At 41.9% G+C, this 27,249-nt stretch overlaps 1 protein-coding gene across 2 annotated transcripts in view; it reads left to right on the forward strand.

Moving 5' to 3' along the window:
* The window catches only part of HS3ST5 (heparan sulfate-glucosamine 3-sulfotransferase 5), a 201,503-nt gene that overhangs the window by 71,847 nt on the left and 102,407 nt on the right, over positions 1 to 27,249 (forward strand). The window lies entirely within an intron of this gene.

A 27,249-nucleotide genomic window follows, 5' to 3' on the forward strand; every position in this document is an offset into this window, starting at 1 on the left:
CTATCACAGAATTCAAGACCCCATGCTGGAGTTTTGGTGCTGCTTTTTCCTTCCTGAGTGACATTCTTCTTGCAGACTAGAAAACAGCAAGTCAGGGGAAGACGGAGGCTGGTGGAATAAAGAAGCAGGAGTGTTTTTTGGACAGGAAAACCTGTCATTTGGCTGCAGCAGAAAGTGACAGTCAATCATATTTTAATAAATGTAGAAGGAAGAGGACAAACTTGTAAATGCTGTATTCACATAACCTCAAGTCAATGAATGGCTCAGCATCAAAGACATTGTTTTTCAATTCAGAAACTGGTGTCTCAGACACAGGCTGACTCCTGGAGGCAGCCATTCATCCAAATGGAACTTGTGGACCAGAGTGAATAGGGTTTAGTCCTTAACAGCAAACAAAGGCAGACAAAACACTGTATGGAAATAGCAGATTCCTTCTTTTCCCCTCCCCACTTCAGAAGAAGCTTTTGCTTTGAATTGCCTTTATTAATTTTGTATTGAATTAAGTATACTGTCAAACTTCTTGTCCAGACTGCTCAAAACAGCACTTGGCCAAGTTGACAGCTATTACAAAAGCCTTTACTTGAGCCCAAATCATCTTTTCAGTGCTGCTGAAGTGCCTCAGAGAATATGAAGCACAACTGAATAGGCCGCATTTTATAACTGTTAATGAGCATTCTTTCTAGGTATATAAGACTGTCAAAAATGGTAAAACATTATGGAAAAAAAAATCTCTTGCCTCTTTAATAGTTCTTCACGTTGCCAGATCCCATGAGTTTTTGACAATCATTCATGTTATGTCAGTTTTAATGCTGTTGAACACGCTACAGGATTTCCCTTGGCTTTAACCTGCTTTTGCTATTTGTGTGCAGCAACTTTTCTTGACAATAAATGAGACTTGCTTTTCTCCTGCATGCTTTGTGGATTGCTTTTACTTCATTGTAGGGTTTCATTTTATTTTCTTTCTTACTCAGTGATGACTTTTGACCAACTCGAATGAATCGATGGGTAGCCGAGTTGTGCTTCCAGATAAGTAGAATCTAAATTGGCCCATGCAAAAGACAGACCAAATCTCAGTTCCAGAAAGTCCTTAAGAGAGTCCTTGTTTTTCCTGTCTTTAAGTCCCACTTGAGTCCTGTTCAGACCAGTTTGCTTCCTTGGTTTGTGCCAGCTTTCACCTCAAGGTGAGGGGAGGTTCAGGTTGGATGTTAGGAAGAAGTTCTATACAGAAAGAGTGATTGCGCTTTGGAATGGGCTGCCCGGGGAGGTGGTGGAGTCATCGTCATTGAAGGTGTTCAGGAGGAGACTTGATGGGGTGCTTGGTGCCATGGGTTAGCTGTTTGGGTGGGTTGGATTGGTTGATGGGTTGGACACGATGATCTTGAAGGTCTCTTCCAACCTGGTTTGGTTTATTCTAATAAAGGTATTCTATTCTAATACACCAAAGCATATAAGCATGTACTTAAGCTTTGCTGTTCGAAAATCAAGAGGTAAAAAGAAGTCAAAACAAGCCAGCATTTGCACTTGGTTTCATTTGCACTCTGGTTTTATGTATTCTGCTAATATTTTCACATTTTAGCACAGCTATTGAGGCCAGCAATATACTTAACAATTATAACTCAACAATCCAATAAAAAATAACTGCTGGAAGCTAGTTCTTGAAGAAAAGCACATCAGGAGACTCACAAAAAGTTATGGGCACTCTCAGCATTGAGTTGCCTCAGACAAACTACTTAATGTTGAATTATGGATTACATCTAATAGCAAAATGAGTAAGTAAATGTTTTAACAGACTACCTCTGCCAGGCTAGCTTTCTCCCCAGGCTTCTCTTAGGCTGGGTATGACTCAGCTCTGGTCCAGAAACTACATAACTATGTCTGTGTGTTGCTAATTTGCTCTGCTGTGTCTCACTTACTGTCTTCCTGGTTTGGAAGGCAGATGGGTCAGCTCCCCCCCCACACTCCCCCTCTAAAATACCATAACTGAAAGCATTTTTATTTTGCATACTTTAACTGAAACTTTTTCATATTTCACTTTCTTTTCTTTATTTTTTTCCCCTTCCTCTTTTAAAGACCTTCTGTTTCTCCTTGAAATCTGTACCCTACACTAGAGTGTGGTATTTTTGCAGCAGTGACTACTTTGGATCAGCTTCATTTTTGTCAGACAATGGGCAACAAATCACTGTGCTGAGGAGTTTCACCAAGAGTTAAATGTGTTATAAATATATTTCTGGTGCATAGTGCAGTAGGGCTACTTTAAAACCAGCTCTTTTCATAACATTCTTAGGGCACAACAGGGAAAATAAAAGATAATTATGTGATGCTTCACAAATCTGTATCTAAAGTGATTAAAAATGGGGATGATGCTTGCCGTTCCGAATCTTCTTAGTAATGACAATTGATAATGAAAGTAGACAAAGAGATGAAGTATTCCATCTTCTTTTGCATATCCTGGTGGGGTTTTATTTTTACAGTTGTCCAAATAATGGCTTCCTTTCTCAATAACATTTCTTTTTCGTTTATTTTTCTTTCCTGTGGCTGTTAATTACTTTTGTAGTGATCAAAGCGGCCTAGGAATCTTGATTTACAAGTGCTAAACCAGAGAGTTTAGTTCTCACAGTTCTGAATCTTCTGTGATTATGGTTTATTAATGTTACCAAAGACTTACAAGTGCTTATGAGGCTGAGGCTTACTTTTGAACAGAACAGAAGCTGTGGGAAATACTGGAAAGAGTGAGCATGGAGAATTAAGTTATTCTACCAGCATAGGCTATAATCCTGTTGCTGCTGTGTGTTGGTTACAGTCTTCTGGACTTGCACCTAAGCCAAGTATTTAAAAGTCAGATGTTGGAAAAGGGCTTCTGCCAGCTCACTCCATCACAGCACTGCCTGAGGGTGGGATTTGTTTGACCTAACTCTAACTGTCAGAAGATTAGGTGTCTAAAAAATATCAGTCACCTCTAGTGGCACAAAGTAGACAGATTCACATGCACAGAGATTTATCATCAGGGTCCATAGCTGGTGGCATACATTGACAGTTAAAGTAGCTTTGGGGAGAGGATAAAAACAGAAAAGGAGAGATTGAAAACAGAAAGTGAAAACTCTCCCTGGTGGCCATTAGGGGACAGAAGTGACAAGGTCCACAGCTGGGCACCCCCAGGGCCTGTTCCCATCAGCAGCAGGTCGTTCACCAGTAGACACACACACAAACTTCTGTAGTAATAGAACCATAGGTTGTTTTAAGTGGCAAAGGTCCTTTAAAGGTCCTTTAGTCAAAACCCTCTGCAGTGAGCAGGGATGTCTTCAACTAGATCAGGTTGCTCAGAGCCCCAGCCAACCTGACCTGGAAGGTTTCCATGGATGGGGCTTCTGCTATCACTCTGAGCAACCTGTTCCTCATTCCAAAACCAATTTTTCTCCTCCCATGTAGTCTGAATCTCTCCTCTTTTAGTTTAAATCCATTGCCTGTCACAACATGACCTGCTAAAAAGATGGAACTAGTTAAACTGTTCACATGCAGTTTATTTGGTCTACTGAGTAACCAAAGTGTAGGCAAAGGATGGAAGGGTGACTCACGCCAGTGAAAGCTGTTTCTCTTAAGAACCTGCCATAACAACGACTGAGGCTTTGCAGAGACAAGGATGTGAGAATGGCAATGGGAAAATAAAACCATAGGGCTTTGGGAAAACTCTGCTGTGGTGACTTTGATGAGAGATTTGAGCCAAGAGTTAACAGCAGCTTTAGATTTGCAAGTAGAAACCCTCGGTGATAGAAAACAAAAAGACACTGCAACACTTCCTTGGGAAGGGATGGACCACCCCAGGGAGATGCCTGTCTCTACTCCCTGCAGAGACATTCCCACTGAAGTTTGTTGCTTAGCTTTTAGTTCATGCCAGTTGAATCCTACTCCATATACACACATCTGACAGCATGATACTTTTAACGTGAAGTTCTGTATCTGCCTTGAGGAATCTTCACAGGCCATGCTGCTGGTAAGACTAGATTTGTCTTGGTATACTTACAGCTATCTTCAGCTTAGCAGCTTTTAATAGAATACTTTTATTTATATCAAGATGACATATTCTGTAAGGAGTCGACATGCTTCGAAAATAACCTGAGAAAATGACCTTGTCCACACTCAGCAGTTGCAGCGCTTCAACTGTGCCAGGAAGCTGAAAAAGGCCAGTATGCAATAACTGAAAATGATGCCTAAATATTTCAGCAGCTCATGTTGTTATGTCATCAGTTATATCTTGCTTATCCAGTCTTATTCCCATAGGGTTTAATGAACTGCTTAGAGTGGTAGTACTTCAGCCCCATTAGCAGCTGGAGAGGTAAAACAATTTCAGTAGAGGGAAACCTTTCCATCACAGAAATAGTTACACAGGCACAATACGTCATGTGGAGCAGGGCTGAGAAACCATTGTAGGATGATTTACTGACTACAGCCCTGGGTTTTTTATTCTCTTCTCTGCCTTTCACCACCTGCTGTATCCAGTTTTTAAGTTGAATTCTTCCTTTGACAGAGCATCATTCATGCAGATCTCTGTCCTGTTAAGGTTATTCTGATATATTCCCTTTGTGTGACTCCCTCTCTGAAGATCAGGCCCTTCACCCAAGTCTACAAGGCTGAAGAACTGCCTGCTGCTCTAACTATGATCTCTAGCTCAGGAGTGAAAGGACTAGCAGAAATAAAACTAGTCCTCAGGCTCTTTAACGTACAGTACCTCAGGTATAGTGAAGTGGCTTATCTGATCCCAGCTCTTGTTCTGCTCATCTCTTCTTCACTGAAGTGCCACTCTCAGCTTTTGCTGGGTGCTACAACAATCTGTAGGTCATACTACCCCACTGCAAATGTACAAACACACGGATGCCAAGTGCAGTTTCACCCAGGAATGACACTTTGATGGTCAGATTGACAGAACCAGTAACCTACATATCACTCATTTTTATGTGATTTGGGGCAGCTTCGGTTCCCAAGGCACAGAGATATTCGCTATTTCTATCAAAAGCAAGACATGTACTTGATAACCAGCAGTGAGCTTGGCTGGTTTGTCTGGAATGTGTAGATACTCAGCTCAGCACTCATGTAGGAGCATTTCTAAAACCATTTTTGTGAAAGAACTCCCAGGTTTGCAGGTATAAACCTTTAACAGAATAATGTGGGGTTGGTTTTTTCTTTTGACAGCTTAACTAAGTTTGAAAGCATCAAGCAACCTGATCTAGTGGAAAGAGTCCATGCCTGTGGCAGGGGGGTTTGGAACTAACAGATCCTTGAGGTCCCTTCCAACCCTGACAATTCTGTGATTCTGTGACACTCAGATAATGACACTGGCAGGAATGTTTTTGCTGCATTAGATGCCAATTAAATTACTGATTTCATAATTATAAATCAGCATGTTACAGTGGATAATTAATGTTGTCACACTCAAGCTGAAATACTTTATGTAAGCATAAGCCTTTCCTCTGTTGACTTGCTAATTCAGGAACCAGAAAATATTGCATATCATCTCTTAATATTTGAATACATAGCTTTTAGGATTCCTGCTCCTGCCTGCAGCCATAGCAGCACACTGTGCTACATAATGACTCACTTTGATGAGCGTGGACAGCGTTCAGAAGGGACATAATGATCTCCGGGGAGAGAACTGCTCATGTGAAATTAAGAAGAGATTTGGGAGCAAAAATACCCCAAATACTTTAAAATAATTGCCAGGTATGTCATTTTAAAAATAAGGAAAAATGATTGATAGGTCACAGCAGCAAGGGTTTGGTGCAGAACATTTTGTTTACTACTGTGGAATTGCTCTAAATTGTAGAAGAGGCAGTGAAAAGGTGCAGTCCTAGAATAAGGGCTGCAGTCCTGTAAAAATGGAGTGGAATGTCCCCAAAATTCTTGTCTAATTGAACTTAGTTGTGGCCAAGCTGATTGATTCTTCCATTGATAAGTCACATTAATAAATGTATAAAGCCTATGGTCATAGAACATAGTTTCATAGTTACATAGTTTCATAGTTTCATTCAGGGTTGGAAGGGACCACACGGATCATCTAGTTCCAACCCCCCTGCCATGGGCAGGGACACCCCACACTAGACCAGGCTGGACAGAGCCTCATCCAGCCTGCTCTTAAACACCCCCAGGGACGGGGCCTCGACCACCTCCCTGGACAACCCATTCCAGTGCTTCACCACTCTCATGGGGAAGAACCTCCTCCTCACATCTAGCCTGAATCTCCCCACCTCCAGCTTCATTCCATTCCCCCTAGTCCTGTCACTACCTGAGATCTTGAGAAGTCCTTCCCCAGCCTTCCTGTAGGCCCCCTTCAGATACTGGAAGGCCACAATTAGGTCACCTCGGAGCCTTCTCTTCTGCAGACTGAACAGCCCCAACTCCTTCAGTCTGTCCTCACAGGAGAGGTGCTCCAGCCCTCTGATCATCCTTGTGGCCCTTCTCTGGACACATTCCAGCACCTCCACATCCCTCTTGTAATAGGGGCTCCAGAACTGGACACAGTACTCCAGGTGGGGTCTCACCAGGGCTGAGTAGAGGGGGAGGATCACCTCCCTTGACCTGCTAGCCACACTTCTCCTGATGCAGCCCAGGATCTGATTGGCTTTGCAGGCTGCAAGTGCACATTGAGAGCTCATGTTGAGCTTTTTGTCCACCAAACATGGGGCAGCCTAGGATTAAAACACTATTGTCCATCGTTGAGCAGAAAATACAATCACAGAATCATTAAGGCTGGGAAAAAAAAAAACCTCTCAGATCAAGTCCAACCATCAGCCCAACATCAGGTTGTGGGATGGTTTTTATGGGTTTTTTTACCTCAGAAATATAGACCTAATGATGGCTGACCATGTGTCAGCACAATCATCCTACTTGCAACCACAGATGTGTTCTATTGATTTCGGCTAGGAAATAGGAGACCAACTCTAAAGGCTATCCCCATCTTCAGGAATTTTAGAATCCCAGCTCCCCTCACCTGGAGAACACCATCAAAGTAATGGAATTTCTCCATGAAAACATCTTCCAGACCACATTTGTTATCAGGCCACATTGAAACCAGGAATGTGAAAGTGGTGGGGCTGGAAGAAGAAGAAAAACTGCAAAAGACTCATTTCTGGTTGAAAATTTGAAGACACTCTTGCTGCTACCCAGATATGGGGTTTCAGCCTCTGCTCTCAGAACTCTTTATGCCTCTGTTATTCAATATTCTCATAACAAAAACATTATACCACAGCTGCTCTCAGCATGGCCATAAGAAAGAATGAATGAACTTTACATGGGCCCATCCCAAGCTGCGTATTCTGGTTTGTAAGGGGATCAGCCATGCATGGGAAGTTGCTTTAGGCCATTTGTCTTCACCATCTGCAGCTTCTAAAGCAGGCACACTGCAGCAAGCCAATTGACATTATTTTACTTTTCTAGCTCTTTTATTTCTTTGTTTTCTTCCTTTACCACCAAATTCTGGTCGTAAATCAGAAGGGCTTTCCTGAGTGCTCAACAGCATCTTGAATCCTCCAAACAATAGGTTTGAAATTGTGGAACCAGGAGAGTGCCCAGCATACACGGTGGGGAGAGTGGTTATGTGCTGACCTGGTCATTTAAGTTTAGACTGAAGGAAGCCTAAGTAAATACTTTATGATGTTGTATATCTACAAAGATATGCTTTTATCAGTTTATGGCTTTATGACAAAAGGATATGAATTGAAAACCAAAACTGCTCTATTTCAATGCAAGGTTTCAGTACTAAAGTGGGGGGAATGTCTTGCAAAATGTCTGTGTTCTCTTTATCAAATAAAGAAAGTAGAAAGGTCATTATGATGCTTTTAGGAATAAACAGGCATGATGCAATGACTGATTATCCCCATTTCTCTACAAACATGCACAGTCTCTTTTCAACATTAATGCAGCTTTGAAACATTTCTGTTGAGAGAATTAGCCCTGGGAGGGGTTTATGTCATTAAATAATTTTGCAGTCTGCAACTTTTGAAACTGAAAACTAAACTTCTTTTGGTTATTGAGACAAAAGCAACACTCTCTTGATAAATATGTATATTCACCCAAAGTTAATCAGTTCACTGTTCTGGAATTAGCTTGCCTTGGTGTGTTGCCAATTAGCAGGAACCCAGGGATACTGTCAGCTGACAGCTGGAAAGAGATCCCAAGCTCTGCAGAGCATACGGTTTGCTGTGTTGTACAAAACCCTCAGCTCATGCTATTAATGCTTTAATATTACTTATTAGAATTTGCATCAGCAATCTGTCTGCTACTTTTTTAATGAGCAAAATATACTGCTGGAACCCTGCAAGGAGCTGTTTCCCTCAAAATCGTACTCACAGTGGTGTTTGAAAAAGCAGCTTGTTGATTGGTGATAAAGGGATGATAAGGGCAAAACAGAACAAAGCCAAAAACAACAAACCAACCAACCCATAATCTAAAAAAAAAATAAATCATAGAATTGTCAGGCTTGGAAGGGACCTCAAGGATCATCTAGTTCCAATCCCCCTATCATGGGCAGAGACATCTCACACAAGATCAGGTTGCTCAGAGCCACATCCACTTGGCCTTGTAAACCTCCAGGGATGAGGTTTCCACCACCTCCCTGGGCAACCTGTCCCAGTCTCTCACCACCCCCATGGGGAAGAACTTCCTAACATCCAATCTGAATCTACCCACTTCTAGATTTGCTCCATTCCCCCTAGTCCTATACTCCCTGACACCCTAAAATGTCCCTCCTCAGCTTTCTTGTAGCCCCCTTCAGATACCGGAAGGCCACAATGAGGTCTCCTCGGAGCCTTCTCCTCTCCAGACTGAGCAGCCCCAACTCTCTCACTCTCTCTCCATATCAAACAGATAAACAGAATGGGGCTGAAGAGGAGGAGGAAAAAAGGGCATCTGACTGTCCAGGAAGCTGTGTCAAATTCAGATTGATTTCTGAATAGAACATGTTTAGAAAATGATTGAAAGGGTTTGCTCAATTTAATCCAGATTGAAAAGAAAAAAATAGATACTTTAATACAAAACATTTATTGCAACACATTAGGATTGTGCTTTTGAGGTCTCAAACCAGAGTCAAATATCTGTTTTTCTATAAATGACTGTGAAAGGCTGATGTTTTTTTTCTGACATAGACTGCACATGCACAAGTAGTCTACTGACCTAACAGGAACAATATAGAAGCAGTTTGCTTCTTTTAAATATTTAGAATAAATCATAGTTGATGTTTTTTTTCTGGTCTATTCGTGCTTCTAATTCTGAACAAGTAAACCAAAATTGCCTAAGAGGACCAGCAAGTTAAGAGTGAGCAACATGTATGTTATTTATTTACTGTGCTTAACTATATTCTCCTCTAGAGAAAAAAAATATGTTCTAGAGAAAATATCTGCTATACATTCTTATAGATATTTATAGAGATAGGGTGCAATTTTCCTTACATTCCATATGTGATTCGTAAGAGCAACGCTGATGTTGCAGCGCTCCTGAAGTCCCTGCTACAACTGGGAAGGAGCAACCAGCCAAAATCATAGAATCATAGAATCAATAAGGTTGGAAGAGACCTCGAGGATCATCGAGTCCCACCTATCAACACAGACCTCATGACTAGACCATGGCACCAAGTGCCACATCCAATCCCCTCTTGAACACCTCCAGGGACGGTGACTCCACCACCTCCCCGGGCAGCACATTCCAATGGCTAACAACTCTCTCTGTGAAGAAATTCCTAAACTTCCCCTGGCACAGCTTGAGACTGTGTCCTCTTGTTCTGATGTTGGTTGCCTGGGAGAAGAGACCAACACCCTCCTGGCTACAACCTCCCTTCAGGTAGCTGTAGACAGCAAAAAGGTCTCCCCTGAGCCTCCTCTTCTCCAGGCTAAACAATCCCAGCTCCTTCAGCCTCTCCTCGTAGGGCTTGTGCTTGAGAAGCCACAGCATGGGATGTGGCCAGAGTCATAAATAGAAGAGCTCCATGAGAATTACACACAAACAGTTCAAGATTAGTATTGATCTATTTTTGCATTATTTACAGTTGCCCTTGTGTCCACGTGCATAGTTTTAATGGAGCTTAGCTGCATTAGGATTCAAGCTAAATATCACATTAGAAGCCCCCCTCAGGGAGAAAGCTTTCTGAGTAGAGTAATAATGGAAAACACCTATCTGTGGAGTGCTAAAGATGCCTCCATAGCCTCCTGTGTTGGCTGCTTACATAGATTAACACATGACTGTGCTAAGTAATAGATATTTGTTGATAAGGTAGAAGTAATATGTGTAGGTAATGGAGTAAAATTAAACCTGCCACATTTCTTCCTCTGTCTGGAGAAGTTTCATCACTGAATTAAAATATTAGGAGAATAAGAGAAGGGAGGAAAACTTTTTCTGTCTTCCTTGCTTTTTTCTTTTCCCAGAGAAATTTGCAAACAGATTTATGATGGGAGGCAATGACCTTGCATGTTTAAAAAGCTGAAACAGGCTCCTGCTGGCAGCCTGTTGTTGAAGGGCAGATAACAATCCCTTGTTTTCCTCAAGGATTGCAATCACTGTCACGGGGCCTGTCATGCGCTGTCTGTGGGAGCAGCAGCAGAGTGCAGATTTGAAATCAGCATTGTCTGTCAAGAAGATTTCTGTGTGAGTTAGAGTCTTTTGAGAGGTACACATCCCCCATGTGAGTGTTGGCAGTTTGAGTGGATCCACAAGGAGAACTGCTGCGTCAGCACTTTCCTTGCAAAAGCTGCACAAGGATAGTTACACAGCATTGTCTGTCCCGTGCAAGGAGGGAATGCCTGCCTGAAGGGAGGTTGTAGCCAGGTGGGGGTTGGTCTCTTCTCCCAGGCAATCAGCAACAGAACAAGAGGACACAGTCTCAAGCTGCGCCAGGGGAGGTTTAGGCTGGATGTTAGGAAGAAGTTCTTCATAGAAAGAGAGATTGGCCATTGGGATGTGCTGCCCAGGGACGTGGTAGAGTCACTAACACTGGAGGTATTTAGGGAGAGATTGGATGGGGTGCTTGGTGCCATGGTTTAGTTGATTAGATAGTGTTGGATGATAGGTTGGACTTGATGATCTCAAAGGTATTTTCCAACATGGTATGGTCTGGTCTGGTCTATTCTATTCTATTCTATTCTATTCTATTCTATTCTATTCTATTCTATTCTATTCTATTCTATTCTATTCTATCCTATTTGTTTCCATTCCATTCCATTCCATTCCATTCCATTCTTATTCCTGTTCCTATTCCTATTCCACTTCCTATTCCTATTCCTATTCCTATTCCTATTCCTATTCCTATTCCTATTCCTATTCCTATTCCTATTCTATTCATGCAACCAGTGCTCTGCAGAGAGAGTGGGGTTGTGTGTGTGTGTAGCAACAGTTCCAGGCAGTAAAGTTGGTGTCAGGCAGTTTTCTTGGTAGGATAACTGGAAATACATTGCTGGCACCTCACTTTATCACTTTCTTCCAGACAGGGTCTGTTCCTCTGTATGCAAGCTGCAAGGACAGTGACCAGGAGAACAGCCTGTCCCTCTAACACAGTGTTCTCCCTTACCTGTGATAATTTTCTTTCTCAAGTAATACTGGCTTTAAGGGACAATACCTGTTGCAGTGTAACTAAGAACAGCTCCAACTTCATAATACCCTAAGTTAGAGATACAGGGGAAAAGTGCATTCATCAGTGGACATTAGAACAGACACTAGACTGGATACAAGACTTGCTAGCATGGAATTCACTAATTATTTTTAATAATGGATTGTAAGTGAAAAAAATACATCTAATAAAAAAAGAGTGAACTTGTTGGCTCCTTCCAACTTCTAGTGACCCCCAGCCTCCTATGTGATGGGGGAGTATGAGGAGCAGAAAAAGCCTTGACTTCGTGTCAGAACTGCTTAGTGATAACTACATCCCTGAATTATCAACACAGTTCCCAACACAAATCCAAATTCAGCCCCATACTAGCTACTATGGAGAAAAGTAACTCTACCCCAGCCAAAACCAGGACAACCAAATTCTTTTAATTAGTCTTTAGCACTCTAAGCTTAAAGCTTAATGAAGCAGTTCAGTTCAGGGAGGTGCCTTGATTAGAAAATTAAATCCCTAGCTTCAGATGATTAACTGTCATCACAGATCTGGAGTTTTTACACTTGTTTTTACTTTTTGCACTTCTGTTCTTTGAAGAATTCATCTTAATATGTTGTAAGACTGCATTGGAAACCTGTAATGTTGCCTTCTGTCTTAAAAAGCCATTAGGCTATGATGGATTTTTGGTAAGGTGGGCCAGAACAAGAGAAAGAAAAGTAAATCTGTGACAGCTAACCTCATGAAGTCTGTATTCACTGTTCAAATGCTTTGTAGAGCTAAACCAGCTCATGACAAAAAATCCCAGCAGAAGGATGAGAAATACATTTTGGCTTTTAGATTATTTACAGCTGCAAAGCTTCTGCAGGTTTTTTATGAGAAAACAGATCCTGGTTTAATAAGAGAAGAAAAAAGAAACAATAATTGAAAATTTTTCATTACTTAGTTTAATCATTCATTTCTATGCTGTATGCCAGTGTCATGCTAGACATGCTAGACAAATCAAACTTCCCAATATGCATGTTTCCAGCAGCTGGTCTTGGAACTCAGTCTTCTCTTTGGACAATGGGGAGGAAATCCTTGGGGTCTCTCATCAATTACAGATGCTTCTGCTAGGTCAGTTGGGCTTCCCTAGTGCATGGGCTATATGTGCTGGCCACCATGCAGCTCTATTTCATGCTACCCAGCCTCTTTGGAGCCTCATCTCCTTTCTGAAGATATAAATATGTATAAAAGAGTCAGCTGCTTGGTGTAGCTTGAGTGGTGGACATAACAGAAGATTGCATGTGTGTACACAGCAGAGAATATATCTGATTTAGCTGTATGAGTTGCATTTCATTTCTCCATGATAAGCTCAATATGCTGTATTTCTGGAGTTTACCTAGTTCACACACAAGTGTCAGTTTCCTTCCTGATGGTAAAAGTTGGATACTGTTTCCCTAGTATTTATCTGCCTTCTAAAGATTTGAAAGCATGTTTAGAGAATATAACAAAAAGGTAGACAAAATGCAAGTGATGTTTAGAATAGAGTAGAATAGAGTAGAGTAGAGTAGAGTAGAGCAAAGTAGAGTAGAATAGAATAGAATGGAATAGAATAGAATAGAACAGAATAGAATAGAATAGAATTAACCAGGTTGGAAAAAACCTCTGAGATCATCAAGTCCAACCTATCACCCAACACCATCTAATCAACTAAACCATGGCACCAAGCACCCCATGCAGTCTCTTCCTAAACACCTCCAATGATGGTGACTCCACCGTCTCCCTGGGCAGCACATTCCAGTGGCCAATCTCTCTTTCTGTGAAGAACTTCTTCCTAACATCCAGTCTAAACCTCCCCTGGTGCAGCTTGAGACTGTGTCCTCTTGTTCTGGTGCTGGCCGCCCAGGAGAAGAGACCAACCCCCACCTGGCTACAACCTCCCTTCAGGTGGTTGTAGATGGCAAGTAGGTCTCCCCTGAGCCTCCTCTTCTCCAGGCTTAGCAACCTCAACTCCTTCAGCCTCTCAGTATCACAGTATCACAGTATCACTTAGGTTGGAAAGGACCTCGAGGATCATCGAGTCCAACCTGACACCGCAGACCCCATGACTAGACCATGGCACCAAGTGCCACGTCCAATCTCCCCTTGAGGAGGCTCACAGGGCTGTGCTCCAGACCCCACCCCAGCTTTCTTGCCATTCTCTGGACACATTCCAGCAACTCAACATCTTTCCTAAACTGAGGAGCCCAGATGTGGACACAGTACTCAAGGTGTGGCCTAACCAGTGCTGAGCACAGGGGCAGAATGACCTCCCTGCTCCTGCTGGCTGCACTGTATGTAATTATGACCCCCCCAAAAAAAGACACTAAATAAAAAGAAGGAAGTAGAAGCAATTCAGTGAATGATAATCTTTACATCAAATCAATCCAGCAACAGTATTGAAAGAAATACTGAAAGTGCTCTAGTCTTAATATTTGCTCAAAGATTCAGAGCAGCCTTAAAGGAAAAGAGAATAATTATTATTCTTCCTAGGGCACATAAAATAGGACACCAAAATATAAAACTGAGTTTTCTGTTTCATGTGCTATTATTCTGATGGGGGGGGGGGGGGGGGGGGGGAAGTTGAAAGAAGTTAAATAATTTGGGGTTTGGTTGCTGGTTGTCGTTTTGAAATCTATGATTCACTAAAGAACATCTTCCAAAGTCTTGCATTACTTGGTACAGGCACTTTTATGATGATTCATAGCTGTGACAATTCAGCCTATTGATATCAAAACCACTTTGTGCAAATGCTCTGTGCTCCATTGTTCCCCTGACAATATGCAAACCCCTCCTTCTATCACTTGGGGGGGGGGGGGGGGTGATCCTCTAGCTGAACTTTGAAATTTCTGGCTTCAGCCATCTGTTTAATCAATACATTTTGTCAAGCAACAATGCTGGAGGATTGCTTTCTGCTGTTCCAGGCACCACTAGCATAAGGAATGACAGTGGTTTCGTGGGCTTAAGTTTAAAACAATGTTTTTACTAGCTGTTGCAGAAAACTACAATTTACATTCCTTTTGTGTTTACGTGTTGGATATGTTACAAAATGACTGTAATTATGTAGAATAGAAAGTGATGATTATATGGTTGGCTTTTTGCATTTGAAAAATATGAAAATACTGTACTAACATCACATGTCTGAGTTCCTCTCAGTAGAAAGATGAAGGGTGTGAGTTTCCTTCAGACTTCTAAACAGGCTGATTGTGGTGTATCTCAGGTCAACCCCCGTAGGTTGCAACCCGCAACCTATGTTGCAAGCCCTCCAGTCTACAGGATGAGCACAGTGGATGACTGTCTTTTGATTTAACCATTGTCTTTAAACCAAGACAGCCCTCTAAAAAGAATAAAAGAAAACCAGTTTTGGAATGTACCATCCTTTTATACAAAATTAACCAGCACCAGAACAAGAGGACACAGTCTCAGGCTGCGCCAGGGGAGGTTTATGCTGGAGGTTAGGAGGAAGTTTTACAGAGAGTGATTGCCCATTGGAATGTGCTGCCTGAGGAGGTGGTGGAGTCACCATCACTGGAGGTGTTCAGGAGGAGACTTGACAGGGTGCTTGGTTGCATGGTTTAGTTGATTAGGTGGTGTTGGATGATAGGTTGGACATGATGATCTTGAAGGTCTCTTCCAACCTGATCTATTCTATTCTATTCTATTCTGTTCTGTTCTGTTCTGCTACGCTACGCTCCGTTCCATTCCGTTCCGTTCCATTCCATTCCATTCCATTCCATTCGATATTTGCCCCAATGGCTTCCATTCTTTGGTACAATAAAAGCATTACAGTTGTATGATTTCTTGATTCTATTCTATTCTATATCACCTCCCTCTGTTGCTGCCTGATAACAAAAGTTTTGCACCTCTGACACAACAGTGAAAATGTTTTTTTTTTTAGTGAAACATGCTCTTTGACCTGACCACTCTGTGGGTTCCAGTTCTACCAAGGTACAAGAGTGTGACAAAAGAGAGAAACATGGTAAAATGTTTTCTTTACATAGAGTGCTAGACTTGAGATGCAACCCTGGTAGATCTGCAGCTTCTAAACCAAAGTGAATACTTCTGACAAGTGGCAGACAAGTACATTGGGTGCCGGGGGCTTTGTTCTCTTCACAGGGGAGAATAAGTGTCCTATTTAAAAGTGCTGCAACCTAAAGAGCCCCTGTGTGTGCAACTTTTCAGTCCTGGATGGGAGATAGTGTCAAATAAGTCATCCAACATTTACTGTGTTTGGGAAATGGAAGCCAAAAGGAAGTTTCAATACATTTGCATCTTTAAAGAGGGTTTTCTTCGGTTTGTTTTGTTTTGCTTTTTAAATGGAGCTCTTGTTTGAAGCCTTTTTGTGTTTTTTTTTTTACCTTCCAACTTATCAGCTTAGTTTTCCCTGTAAGCACAGACTTCAAAATTTAACTGGGGAAAAAGTACAGAAAAGCTTCTTTCCTAATGTCAAGATAATCTTTTAAACATAAAACCCAGAGGATAACGATATGAATGCTACCTCAAAAACTAGGTCACTTGTCACTCTTCTTAAGAAAAGTTATGCTCCATTCTTACTCTATATCAGCCGAAGCACAGAACTTTGATAGGAGTAAAAAAAACTCCTACTGCTAAAACAGAAGGATACATTTTACATTTATTTTTTTTGCTATTCCAATCCAGTTGTTTCTCTGACTTCTTCCTCTGAAAAGCTCTTGAGGAATGAGCCAAATCAAGTCCTTTCTGCTGTTCTTTCTTCCTGAATACTGATAACTTTATTTGCTTCTGAAGCCCTAGAACTACCTAACCTCTTTCCCAATTACTGCCAAAGGTTTTCTAGGCAACAGCAAACTTTTCAGAACACCTTTGGTTGCCTTTTCTTCAGCTTGATGACAGTGATTATCTCAATATATAAGAGGAACGGTGGTGAATTTCTTGTGCCCTCCTTGTACTCATGCTCCGCTTGGCTCGGTGGTGAATTTCTTGTGCCTTCCTTGTACTCATGCTCCGCTCGGCTCGGTGTGCAGATGCTGAAAGTCTTTACATGCTAACTCCGTTGTTCTGCTCCCCTGGAGAAAAGTTAAGCACAATTTGAAAGTAGGGGTTGGGGAAAAGCATTTCTTTGGTAAATTAATGCAGCATTTTTTAGGTCAGACCCTCATTAGTGGAAATCGATGCATCATCATTGACTTCCACGGAGCTATGGTAAATTACATCAGCTTAGTCTGTATGCAGAGATGATATTTGCATTTGTTGAGGCTGTGGAGAAGAGCCATAAAGCTTTCATATGGAACAGATTTGCTGCATTGGGAGTTCTTAAGGCTTTCTCTTTGGAGTGTTTGGAATTTGCTGGTTTTCCAATTATCAGCAGTGCTATAAAGCATCATATCATTTGTTCTGCTGGGATTTGCTAATTAGCAATGCTGAGCAGGAGTCCTTTTGGTTGTAGTGTGAATTGCTGCACCTCTGTCCATTTTGCACCTTTTTTAATGAATCCGATCAGAAACGTGTCTATAGGAATTAATTGCATGGCTACAGCTGTTACACCTGAGCTCTTGAACCTGAAAGTTTGTCTAGGCAAGTACTCATTTGAGAGCTCTAATCCAGTTGCATAAATATATTTGCAAATAAGATTACTCTGTTGCCTTTCAGCATACCTGGTTTGAAAAGTTTGAAATGTTGTCCTCAAAAAAAAATGCCCAGAAAATTATTTTTACCTAATTGTTATCCTTTCCTTTGACACTCTCTGATTTTAAGCTTATTTGCTGGCAAATCAGTGTTGTCCATATGAGTCACCACAGGGCTTATGGGTAAGCTGAGCTTCAGAAAAATGTGAGTCGAGGTTACATGCATGCTGTGACAGAAACGAGCCCAAAGGCACACCTTCTCCTCTGGAGAAATAGGGTTTAATTCCTTTGAGTCATCTGTCCCACAGGTCTCTAGAGAACAGTATAATAAAAAAGAAGTAAGAAATTTCTGGTCACACATCTTCTCAGACTGATTTAAGAGTGATGCTTTCTGTGTATTCCTCAAAGTAGTCCTTCCAAATGGAATATGAGGAGAGGCTGAAGAAGCTGGGGTCACTTAGCCTGGAGAAGAGGAGGTTCAGGGGAGACCTTATTGCTCTCTACAACTACCTGAAGGGAGGTTGTAGCCAGGTGGGGGTTGGTCTCTTCTCCCAGGCAACCAGCACCAGAACAAGAGAACACAGTCTCAAGCTGCACCAGGGGAGGTTTAAGCTGGATGTCAGGAAGAAGTTCTTCATAGAGAGAGTGATTGGCCATTGGAATGTGCTGCCTGGGGAGATGGTGGAGTCACCATCACTGGAGGTGTTTAGGAAGGGACTGGATGGGGTGCTTGGTGCTATGGTTTAGCTGATTAGATAGTGTTGGATGATAGGTTGGACTTGATGATCTCGAAGGTCTCTTCCAACCCGGTCTGGTCTGGTCTGGTCTGGTCTGGTCTGGTCTATTCTATTCTATTCTATTCTATTCTATTCTATTTTATTCTATTCTATTCTATTCTATTCTACTTGGCAGATTAAAATTCTTTCTCAGACATCTATCAGTCCCTGCCTGCTCAGGGCAGGGTTAGAGGACATGGCTGAAATTACGTCTGTGACTAGTCACAGTTTCAAGTCAGCTCTGCCTGTTGCCTTTCCTGTTGCCTTGATCTTGATGCTTCAAGAAAACCAGGAGTAAAAAAGGAAGATTTGCTGAATGTCAGTAGTGTCACTCAGCCCAAGTCAGTGGGGGGATAAGAACCAGAGCTGACACTGGCCTTTTGGTAGGCTCAAACTATGCCAATGTTCTGGCATCTGACATCCATTGTAGTCTCTGCTGCTGCATGCAGAGCATCAATGGACAATGGCCATTGATGATCATTTTTGGACACACACAGGCCATTGATGATCATTGTTGAACACACAACTAGTCGTATGAACCCAGTCTGCCAGTAAAGCATAGCTGGTGTCTGATCCAAAACTGACTTGCAAAACCAACAAAGCTCTCATGGTCTTTTGCTGATGGATATTTTGTTTAGTGTTTTGTTTGGGGCTTTTTGCTCCTTTGTTTGTTTTCAGTATTGCCAGTGCTCTTGTTTTGTTTGTAAGCACAACAATATTTTGTGGTCTTTTGTAAAGCCCAGAATCAAGTGAGCACGTAAGAACCTCAGTTTTCAGTGAAGAAAGAATTAAATTAAACCTCATGTTATAAGAAAAATAATACCTAGAAGGCATGCCCTGATTGCACAGGGAAGGCTTGGTGAGTAGAAAAGGATAGAAAATAATGCCTCTTATCATGAGGGCGGCGGGGAGGGTTAGGAAATCCTCTTTTCTTATTGCAATTCAAAGGAGGTTTTTCAGATGCAGATGTTTTGGCTTTTTTTCTGCTGCAGCAGTGGTGAGAACTCCCAAGAAAATTTGTATTCTGCATGTCTTTAAAGCTCATGGGTGGAATAGTGCACATGTGGAACTAAATCAGTGCTCTTCAAGCCCAGCTTGTTATACTGCGATGAATCTCTGCTTAATTTCTTGCAACCCATTTGCAAGTTCTCTGTGCAAAGCATTCATATTAATGTAAGTGGAAGTCTTATACTGGGGAAGGCCCAGAAGGGCTGCCTGGAAGTCTTCTTGATTCCATCATGTAACTGGGAGTTTCTGGTAGAGGTAGGTAATGGTTGGACTTGATGATCTTAGAGGTTATTTCCAACCATGGTGATTCTGTGATTCATAGATTAATTAGGAGATGTGACTGCAAAGTAGACCTGAAAGAGCCAAGCTTTGTCGCTAAACAAGCTTTCTATGCATCCACAGAAGCCCCACTACTCTTCCACATGGCTTGCTGAAACATCACAAGTGGCTCTGTTTCAGTATGTTTACATTTTCTGCTCATTTCAAGTGCTGGTGTTGTTCTTATCATCCTGGTGCCTGAGCACTCCAAACATCTATTGTTAATTTCCAACTACTGACATGCACAAGAAGCAATGTGACTGCTCACTAATGTTAGTCAGCTTCTGTGAAAACCAAAAGGCTTTTCAGACAGTACTGATCTTGGTACGCTTAACAGAAATAACAGAGAGTCACCAAAGTGAAAGGGAAGTCTTCAAGCATTCATACTCCTCTCTCAGTAATACAGCTTCTGTCACTCACTTGCCTATTCTTGACAACCTCCATTCACCACATGCCACTTTTTCAGTTGTTTTCCCCAGCCTTCCTATCAAACTGATGAAACACCACAAGCCAAAGACAGCAGTTCTTGGTAGTGTGTTCTAGAGAATCTGTTGTTTTTATTCCAGTGCTGGTAAACACATCTGCAAAGAAATAACAAGGGATGTGGGAAAGGCTTAAGCTGTCCCTCTTTTAATTTCAACTGTCCCTTTTAGTCTTTTTTGTTTTCTTTAAGAGTTGTTTTTTTTTTCTCCAGAATTGGCCAGTTCTCGAGCAACACTGGATAAAGAAGATCACATATAAGACTGAATATCTGAGAAATTTAATACTGATGGGTTGACCCTGTACTGTGTCTGGTTCTGGGCCCCTCAATTTAAGAAGGATATTGAGACTCTTGAACATGTCCAGAGAAGGGCAACGAGGCTGGGGAGAGACCTTGAGCACAAGCCCTATGAGGAGAGGCTGAGGGAGCTGGGAGTGTTTACCCTGGAGAAGAGGAGGCTCAGGGGAGACCTTATTGCCATCTACAACTACCTGAAGGGAGATTGTAGTCAGGTGGGGGTTGGTCTCTTCTCCCAGGCAACCAGCACCAGAACAAGAGGACACAGTCTCAAGCTGCACCAGGGGAGGTTTAGGCTGGAGGTTAGGAAGAAGTTCTTCACAGAAAGAGAAATTGGCCATTGGAATGTGCTTCCCAGGGAGGTGGTGGAGTCACTGTCCCTGGAGGTATTCAAAAAGAGATTGGACATGACACTTGAAGCCATGGCTTAGTAGTCATGAGGTGTTGGGTGACAGGTTGGACTTGATGACCTTTGAAGTCTTTTCCAACTCTATTCAGTCTATGATTCTATGATCACCACTGGAAGTGTTTAAAAAGAGACTGGATGAGGCACTTGGTGCCACGGTTTAGTTGATGAGTTGGTGTTGAGTGCACTTTATGATCTCGAAGGTCTTTTTCAACCTGGTTAATTCTGTATTCTGTTCTCATTCTTCCAAGTACCCACAAAGAGCAGCAAATCATTTTGGAACAGGCTGTAATTCTTGCTATCAGTCTTTCATGGAAAAGGATGGTGTGTTGAAGCTGATTGGGCAATGCTTTTTTTTTCTTGTAGTCTTAAGTAAAGTAAATATGATCATGGGGAGGAACTATCTTATCCCAATAGGCCTGATGCTGATCTCTTTTGTGCCTAAGTAAATCAATAATAATTTTACCAACATCAGTACAGCCACATCAGTACAATTCTAAGGGGACTATAGAATACAACACAGTACCTCTGTAAAGAATAATGGCAGATTGCAGTGGGAATTGTTATGTCTGTGTGTCTTTGCAGGAAATCAGTGGAATTTGGTATCTTAGATGGTTGAATTAAAAAAAACTTCTACTTTTAATTAATCTGGGCTGAGTTAATTAATCTGAAATGTGACAGGAGAGCACTATCAACCTTCAAGCGTGTCATCTGAGACTGGACTGAATACTTCTGCTCAGGAAAGGAAAAGCGCTTTTCTAAGCTGCTGTTGATACAGTGGTGGGCAGTGTTTGGGCAGGATGGAAACTCACATAAGAACAAATTCCAGATGAAGACTGCTGCAGCATCTCAAGCGTGGCTGTTAGGTGGTGCACAGCAGTTCTTTGTGTGTTTATGAAGGAAAAGACAAAACAGTTTTGTTAGCACAAGAAACTTTTTTGCATTCCTCAGGGCTGACAGTGTCTGCTCTCAAAATGGAGAACTGCTTTCTAAAAGAGGCCCTTTAGACTTTTTTGACAGGCTGGTTGTACAGACAGATACACGGTGCAGCCATACCCACAGCACTGCCTCATGCGTCTGGCAGCTGTCCCATGGTGTGCTCCAGGAGAATGGAGCATCTCTCTTATGAGGAGAGGTTGAGAGACCTGGGGCTTTTTAGCCTGGAAAAGAGCAGACTGAGAGGGCACCTCCATGGATAAATACATTCTACTCTGTGGTACTTTGAGCAGCACTCAGGCATGAATGTTGTCCATACCACTGGTGAAGGGTACTTTGGGAAAGTTTGCTCATGATTATTTTATGCTTGTTTTTCTTATCAAACATTTATTACAATAGAGTCTTGATATTTCAGACTACTGCCTCAAGAAATTTCCTGCACTTTTTGTTGTTGTTGTTGTTATTTGGTGGGTGGTGGGGTGTTTTTTTTACTTGCTGTAACTTTCTTATTCCAGACACACCGCACTAGGCTGACACCATAGTAACACTTTATTCAGCACGGAATGCTGATACCACTTTTTGCCTGACAGCTAAACAGGAGGAGCAGGAGGTTTATGCTTATTTTGAATTGTGGACACACTGTCACAGTGTGTTTACCAACCTCTGCAGAGTGATGCAAACAGTCCAAGTTGTGCTTTACCACATTCAAAATTGAATTCAAAGGGAAAAATATGCAGCTTATTAAAAAATATAGGTTGATGGTCATCAGCCTTTTGGTGGCAAAGCGTTGAGCTGCTTGAGATTCATTTCATCATGCAACCAAAATTTCACCAGCTGAAAAGCTGGTGATGAGCATGGTGGGGTGATGGTCATGATGACATGCCATGGTGTCATGCATCTCTAAAGCATTTTGAGTAATAGATGACTAGATAATACATAACATGGCAAAATTTGCAAGCATGGGTGGTTGTTTCCCTGAGGGTGACTGAGCTTCATACATATGTAGCAGCTAGCAGAAGCAATCTGCAGGAGCTCCTCTCAGATTTCATCAAGAATTCCTGGACTACCTGTGGTTGGCTCTTCAGGTCTGTGCTGGAGGACTTCCCAATGCCACTGCCCTAAGGCAATCTGTCAGAAAGGTTTACCCCAGAGATACAAACACCATAAGCTCTGGTTTCCTATGAGTTGGGGCAGTCTGACATGGTTGGATAGATGCCATAGGCTCAGAAATTTTGGGTTATTCTGAAAATGATTTGCACAGAGCAGAAGGAAGGCAAGAGATGAGAATCTGTGTGAGCACCCCAGATACTTCAGGTTAATTCTTCCTTCTTCTTCCCTAGTCACATAGTTGTGTCTCCCTGTATGTGTTTTTATGGCATTCATGACAGATTCATTGTTCTTATGGGGACCAGCTCTGACTGCGACTTGAACCTGCCAAAGCAACCCTGACACTTGCTACCAGGACAGCTTCTTCACTGCCATGGAATCAGCTTTAGCTGCTTTCTGTGCCTTTTTCACAGCAGGATCTAGAAGCTAATGTAGCCTCTCTGTTGTGCCTTGACTTATCATTTTTAATGGGTGGAGTCCACAGCATTAGACACTGGTGCAGCTACACAGCGTCTATCTGCCCTTGGTAGGAGGCCTGGAAAACAGTGTAAACCTTTATGCAATGCAGGTGACTCCTCTTGAAGAGTTTCTAATGAGAGACAATATCCTTTACTTTGAATTCAATGAGCTTTTGAAATGCTTTTAAGTATCAAGTGGCTGAGTAAGGGGTTTGCTCTCTTAATGGAGAGGAAAGATACAACTGCATCAATTGGTTGCTCTCTTTATGTTTAGTCCTCCTCTCCTCCTGTCTCTCTGTTAAGTGGAGGGAGGAAAGGCAGGAGATTTGTCATAAGAGCATGTAGGAGTATGTGAGGACCACAGCTAGCTGGGTTATGTTCAAACAACTGTGTAGGACAGAAGGTGTCCAGCCTGGCAAGGTCTAGTCCCTATGGCCTATAGGGAGCAATGTGGCCAGGCTGATGCTGAGGACATGTGGAGAAGCAAAGGGCTCATTTCAAAAGGGAGCAAAGTAACATGAGACAAGTGGGAACAGTTAGAAGACCAGGATCCAGCAGCTATTCACAGACCTTAAGAGTAGCTAAGGTTTTGGATGCAGGAACTGCTTGGATACCTCTACATTTTGCTTTTATTTCCTTATTGTTAAACCCTCTGGATATATCTGAGTGTGTCTAGTTTATAAAGAAAGCAGCTAGAAGGGTGGTTTGGGGTTTTTTTTATGAAAAGAATGTCACAATGTACAGGTTAATAGTGTTGACACTAACTCTAGCACCCTTACAAGAAGAACAAGCGAGGAATCCTACTCTGGGAAAGAACTGTGAAGTGCTTGGATACACCGTGTCTTTCTGCCCTCTTGTGGGGCATGGAGACCCCTGTGGATCCTGGCTGTGGAGTCTGAAAGAACACATTGCCCAAAGAATCTGGTCTTGATTAGAGCAGGTAAATGCACATAAAAAATGGACTGCCATTAGACACAACTCTGTAGTGTTCTCATTACCACCAAGAGTTCAATTAGAAATGGAAGTATGAAAAAACCCAAACAAACCAGCAAAAAACTAAACCAAAAAAGCCCATTATGAAGTTACCCTACTAAATTTGAGTTTTCACTTCATATGTATTCATTTAAACTGTTTACAGTGAATACATTGATGACATTTGTGACCATTATCTCTAATTACATGTATTGATATCTGCATATAGCCCATGTTGAATCGTGGCTTTTCTTGGTGGATCTGTCATTTCTGAAACTTATTGTTTATAATCAATAGGAGATCTCATCAAATGCCAGCAGAGAAATTCTATCTGTTACTGAGGCTGAAAACAATCTATTCTTGGCAGAGGATGTGTGCTCATTTAGGCTGAACACTATTTTATAAATGTCTACACACTGTCAACACATTATTGACTAGCCTCCTCAATCCTGATGGGGAACCAATCCATCCTGCCATTACAGAGTGCCTATAAAATGATAGGACTTTCAACAACAATATTCTTGGGGAGCTCAAGTACTTCCCTGGAAAAATTAGTTATTTAATTCATGTAAGAGGGGAGATGGAAATGTGTGTGTGTGTGTGTGTGTGTGTGTGTAGGACGACGGAGATTGGGAATCAATACGGCTGACCAATGTGATCGAGTATTGTTCCTTTATTGTTCCAGTGTTGCAGGCCTATGGAGCAGGCCTGTAGTGCAAGTATAGCACTGTAAAGTGTAGAAGAAACAGGAGACAGGAAAGGCAGACGAAGAAGTGCGTAGCAAGGCAACTGCTACAACTTATATAAACTCGGAGAGCCTCGTTGGCATAGCTCCATTGGTTCCCTGTGAGTGACCACACATTGCACTATTACAGATTATTGGTCCAACTACTAATGACACAACGAGGTTGTTGATGCAGGTGCATGTCCTGTTGTCCCAAGATAACTGTCCATGTTTATAGCTACCAGTGTCTTGTTTTAGTTACATGCTGCAGGCACAGCACTGTTTTGCTACACTGCTAGCTGATTCTGCATTTATGGCCCACCACCATGTCAGGCTCTAGGCCTGCACTGCCAGACTGCTCACACTGCTCGTCACTGGCATTGCCACATGTGTGTATGCAGCTTTCTTCCCAAAGTGTTTTTAAATCTCCCTCTTTTTCTCCCAAAAGCTCAAAGGTGATGGAGGTGGTCAAAGCAGACCCCTTAGAATGCTTTTTTTTCCCTTGTGATCAGTTTAGGTGAAAATCCTGTAATTCAGAACATAACTCATTTGCAATATGTCAAGAGCCCCTGGGAGCTCCCTCTTAAAGGGTTTATCACATTTGCTTCCCTCACTGTGTCACACATAGGAGTGGTGGCCAACACTGTTTGTATCTAACGTTACAATCTATATCCCTAAGTGTCATTGACATCAAAGGAATCAGACTCTGCTGATTTCCAGAGTCCTGTTCACACAGCTGAGAGGAGTTCCCGTGGCTTTTTCATGTGACTATTAAATCTCTTTTCCTGGGAGAGCTTGCGTGCTTGCAGAGGAGTACTGCAGGGCTCGCTGCTCTGTTTGTTTGTTTGTTTGTTTGTTTGTTTTCTGGAGCCGACCTATTAGTTTTCAAAGATATCGTTCATGACACTGGCACGATTTCACAGAGCACTGCTTGAGATGTTTTATTAGTTATTTCAGCTGAACATTCAGTCTGTGAAGCTAAGCTATCAAAAGAGGACTTTGGGGATATTATCAGTTCAATCCACTGTATGAGCTCAAATTATTGTATCATTATAATATGCTGCTTGGCATGGTTTTGCCATTGATTTGCCTACATTTTTTTAAATTGCTCAATCAGAAGCCATTTATCTGATAAATTATTAACAAATAAATGTTTCTGATGGGAAAAAAAAAAAAAAAAGAAGAAGAAGAAATCATTCAGGACTGTAAATTGTATCATACAGGCAACAGCAGACAGAAGTAAACTGCACTTGAGCCAAGTTGTTTTATGTAGTGTAGATGGAAATCATGTAGTGAAATAAGCATTTCATTGCAAAAAAAAAAGGGTTGGCTGTTATTTTCCTGCACTTATACCAGACCCTGCAGCTTCTGTGCTGTACATTTCTGTGCTATTTTGTCAGTGCATAACACAAAATTCAGCTTTAAAGTGTGCAAAACTATCTGCACTTGTCAGACTCTGACCATACTAAAAGGTGCTCATAAAGTGGTCATTTTTCCTAATGTTTCTGTGGAAACCTTTTGATTTAATTCTGCTTCTCCACTCAGAAGTGGTTTTCTTTTATTTTTTTTTCTCCTGACTAACAGGATAATTACAGAGTTAATGTCTTTTGGCAGGTCAAGTTGACATTGATGATTTTGAGGGCTTAACTGTATTTCAAATTCCTTGGGGCTCGATTTGCTTTGAAAGAAAGTAGATATGTTCGTGCCTAAAGCTAGGAATTGGAGTTTCCAATTAAATACCATATTCACATTTGTATCTGTGCCCTGTTTCCTCAATATGGAGGTGTAGGTAGATTCAATGCAATAATATAGAAAATGGGGGAAAAAAGGACAAGAACAGTAAACTAATTCTCACTAAATACTACTAACATTTTTTTCCAAATGGGTCTGGCACTGCTTTCAGTATAAAAGGAGTTTTCTCCCAACCCCTAGAATTCTGTGATTCCAGCCATTTACATAATGGCTGTAAAGTATTTATGCTCAATATCAGGGGTAAAAGGATAGAATAGAATAAAATAAATAGAATAGAATAGAATAGAATAGAATAGACCAGACCAGGTTGGAAGAGACCTTTGAGATCATCACGTGCAACCTATTATCCAACCCACCTAATCAACTAAACCATGCAACCAAACACCCTATCAAGTCTCCTCCTAAACACCTCCAATGGGTGGATCAAGAATAGTGTAGCCAGTAGGAGCAGGGAAGTCGTTGTGCCCCTGTACTCAGCACTGGTTAGGCCACACCTAGAGTACTGTGTCCAGTTCTGGGCCCCTCAATTTAAGAAGGACATTAAGACACTTGAACATGTCCAGAGAAGGGCAATGAGGCTGGGGAAAGGCCTCGAGCACAAGCCCTACAAGGAGAGGCTGAGGGAGCTGGGGTCGTTTAGCCTGGAGAAGAGGAGGCTCAGGGGAGACCTTATTGCGGTCTACAACTACCTAAAGAGAGGTTGTAGCCAGGAGGGGGCTGGTCTCTTCTCCCAGGCAACCAGCACCAGAACAAGAGGACACAGTCTCAAGCTGTGCCAGGGCAAGTTTAGGCTGGAGGTGAGGAGAAAGTCCATTGCAGAG

The sequence above is a fragment of the Melanerpes formicivorus genome, unplaced genomic scaffold (genome assembly GCF_026170545.1).
Source record: "Melanerpes formicivorus ecotype bairdi unplaced genomic scaffold, bMelFor1.0.p_v2 SCAF_131, whole genome shotgun sequence".
Classification (NCBI taxonomy): domain Eukaryota; kingdom Metazoa; phylum Chordata; class Aves; order Piciformes; family Picidae; genus Melanerpes; species Melanerpes formicivorus.